The following is a 3,531-nucleotide window of genomic DNA, read 5'->3' as shown; positions in this document are numbered from 1 at the left end:
AAATACTTTGACGCGCCCACTCAGGGATAAGCCCTCTTGAGCAAGAATACTTGCGCAAGAGGGCCAGTGTAGACAGGCACTTAATTGTTTGCGCAAAAAAGCCCCGATGGCGAAAATGGCCACCGGAGCTTTCTTGCGCAAAATTGCCTCTAGACTGGTCACGGATGCTTTTGCGCAAAAGCACTTTTGCGCAAAAGCATCCATGCCAATCTAGACGCTCTTTTACGCAAATGCTTTTAATGGAAAAAGCATTTGCGGAAAATCATGCCAGTCTAGACGCAGCTGTCAAGTTTGAGCTGGACATTAGGAAAAAATTCCTGTCAGGGTGGTTAAACACTGGAATAAATTGCCTAGGGAGATAGAATCTCCATCTCTGGAGACATTTAAGATTGGGTTAGATAAGTATCTATCAGGGATGATTTAGAGAGTGCTTGGTCCTGCCATGAGGGTAAGGGGCTGGACTAGATGATCCCTCATGGTCCCTTCCATTTGAGTATTCTATGATTCTATGATTATATAACCAATTATATTCCACAACCTTAATTGGTTTGTACTCAGCAGCATTAATTATACAGCAGAAAGAAACAATCAAAGTTCCAGACAGACCATACAGATAAAGTGTAGAGAACTGGGGAGTATAATGAGGAAACACTAAAGACATGAGGATTTCAAAACCCCAACTATTGATAAGTGGGTACTTCACAGACAGGAAACTATCAACCTTATTTTCTTTAAATTTTCTAGGCTCTTCCTTTTATCTGTAGGCAGTAGTTTAAATTGCCTTTCTAACATCCCAAAATTGCCTCATTTCAATATAAATGATTTGGACTGTGTGAGGATATGACTGTACATTTCTCAGCTTATTAGCCAAAGGGCAAGGATTCAGACTGTCATAGTGAGAGAAGACAGAATCACAGGCAGACTGTAATTCTGAGTCTTTCTTTTTTTATCCCCATAACTAGCTAAATGGTAAGAATAGACCTAAATTCTTAAAGCACAGGACTTTATAGGCAGGACTGAATATCTATATCCTAGTAGTGTCACTTCACTTTTATTCCTCTTTAATTGAACAGATTTTCAATGTTGTTTCTTTGTGGGAATTTTTAAAGAATGGACAAACCTCTTCTGAGAACAAACAATCATTAAATATGAACAACACAGATATGTCAGTTACATTGAAAAAGGTCACCTGCCTGTCTTTGTAACTAAGGTAAACTCCAATTTTCTTGGGCTTTTTCTGCACCGTGATCCGGGTCCATGGGTCTGTTTTTGCCCAGTAATCTCTCCCACTCTGACCCAGAACCCAGAATCCCTCTTTAGGGGACAGGTACAGTTTCCCTTTTTTTGCTATGGATTTGCTGGCCAGTCCCAGGTCCCAGTCAATGCTGCTCTCAACATCCACCTCCCAGTAGTGCTTTCCATTGGAGAAAGCTTCAGAGCCCAGCACACAGGCAGTCGAATCGAACCTCTCTGGGTTTGGTGGAAGTTGTTGAGGTTGGGTTTTATGTGTCAAACTCTTCTTATCCCCAGCAATGGAGAGGTTGGGATGGGCCGTGTCTGCATCAAGGGCGATGTCAGCTACAGAAATAAAATTTTGGTTTAGAGAATCACTCCTGTGATGCTGGTGACAGTGGAAGGAAATACACCCTGTGGGGCCTTCTCCTGTCATCCCTCCTCATGCAGAGCAGCTATTGATTTGAGTGGGTATTTTGCCTGAGTAAGAACTGCAGGCCTTGACCAGTGCTGCACACTTGGCCTATTTATATTTCATATAAATATTTCAGAAATGAGAATTGCTTGTTATTTATATAAAATAAACGTGACCTTGAGCAAATTATCACACTTGCACTAATTCTGATCTGTTACATAGGTGTGAATCCAGAGTAACTTCACTTAAACTTCTCACCAGGAAAGTACATCATTACCATTATGACTGAGAGAAGAAATGGTCCCACTATGGCTATTGCTATGTGATGATTTGTGCATGAACTGTGGCAAACATACTTCCAATGATAGCTAACTCTAATGAGAAATTCAGTATCATTGATCATTGGTCAACATGCCCCTCTTACTACCATTATAAATAAATAATATATAAATAAACACTAATTCATTATAGTACAGTGTATTTTACTCATTAAAATAAAGACCTGGAACCACTAGGTTCGGTTCCCAATTCTGCTGCTGTGTGAGGTTGGTTAGATCACACAAGCTCTGTGATAGCTGGTTTACGCCTCAGTAAGCTCAGTATGATGCCATCATTATTGTCAGCAGAAAATGGCTGTAATACGCAAATTATTACCTGCACTGTCTCCAATGTCAGATCACCCATTGCTGTTCCCTGTGACTCCCCCACATCATTTTCATCTTCTCTCACAATAACTATTATAACTAACAACAGTCCCACCAGTGCCCATTATCATCAGAGAAAGGAACCCATCACTGTCTTCATCACTGGCAAATGCCTCATAAACCTTGTTGATTTACTCCCAGCCATGCCTGTCACCACTGCAGTGCCCTTCATGATCTTACTATCTCTGTGTTATGGTTCTCATTGCAGTCACCATCCCTGCTACCACATCATCTTTGCCTTCATTGTGGCTCTTATCTTAAGAACCTCCTGAGGGATTTCTGCAAACCTCACTATAAATAAATCCTACGGTTTAGTTCCTTAAAAGGTATTTAGATGTCTTACTCCCATTGGTGGCATTTCTTTGGAGAATAAAAACTTAGAATAAACATGGTTAAGATCATGGTTAATTTTTTTAAAATCAGTTTGGGCACATCTACACTGCAGTGTTATTTGAGAATAAAAAAGTGTGCATCTATAGAGCAAGCCTTTTATTTCAAAGTAATTTTGAAATAACAGACTTCTTATTCTGACTTCTGTAACCCCCATTCATGAGGAGTAAAGGAAGGTGAAGGAAGAGTGTTCTTCCTTCAACTTCCTGCAGTGTCGATATACCCAAAAGTCAAGTTAAGCTACTTTGACTTCAGCTACATATTTAGCTGAAGTTGTGTACTTTCATTTGACTTCAGTCCATAGTGTAGACATAACATTGGGAGCTAGAAAGTAAGGACCTTAGGAGCTATGTCTCCGATAAGAAAAAGTTTCTCTTTCTAGTTTTTTTATCAGAGACACAGCTCCTAAGGTCCTTACTTTCTAGCTTCCAATGATACATCTACACAATGGGCTAAAGTTTATTTTTCTGTTTCTATATATATAGTAGCAAACATGATGATTTTGTTAACATTTGGATAGATTCTAATGTACTGAGATTTTCAGGCTACATCTATCAGCATTGGCACCTCTGTCCATGTGGGGTGTGTTCTGTTACCTGAATTGTTCTGAGCCTTTCTCCATTCTGAAAGTGAGAAAACAACAGACATTGAATTAAGAGAGGCTTTGACTCTTAATTTCCTCACTCCAGTAGTAGGGAAGTTCCAGACTGAGGTCACATGAAGATGCCAGATGCAGTAAGTGGAAATTCCTTTTACGGGAGTTAATATAGGCAAAAATGCCCCCTGAAT

At 39.9% G+C, this 3,531-nt stretch overlaps 1 pseudogene; it reads right to left on the bottom strand.

Annotated features, from left to right (window-relative positions):
• Positions 1–272: 272 nt before the first annotated feature.
• On the bottom strand, positions 273–2,372 carry LOC149523215 (butyrophilin subfamily 3 member A1 pseudogene; annotated as a pseudogene).
• Between the last annotated feature and the right edge of the window lie 1,159 nt (positions 2,373–3,531).

This window comes from Pelodiscus sinensis, chromosome 18 (genome assembly GCF_052426305.1).
Source record: "Pelodiscus sinensis isolate ZL-2025 chromosome 18, ASM5242630v1, whole genome shotgun sequence".
Taxonomy (NCBI): Eukaryota; Metazoa; Chordata; order Testudines; family Trionychidae; genus Pelodiscus; species Pelodiscus sinensis.
This window is presented reverse-complemented; position numbering and strand designations above follow the sequence as displayed.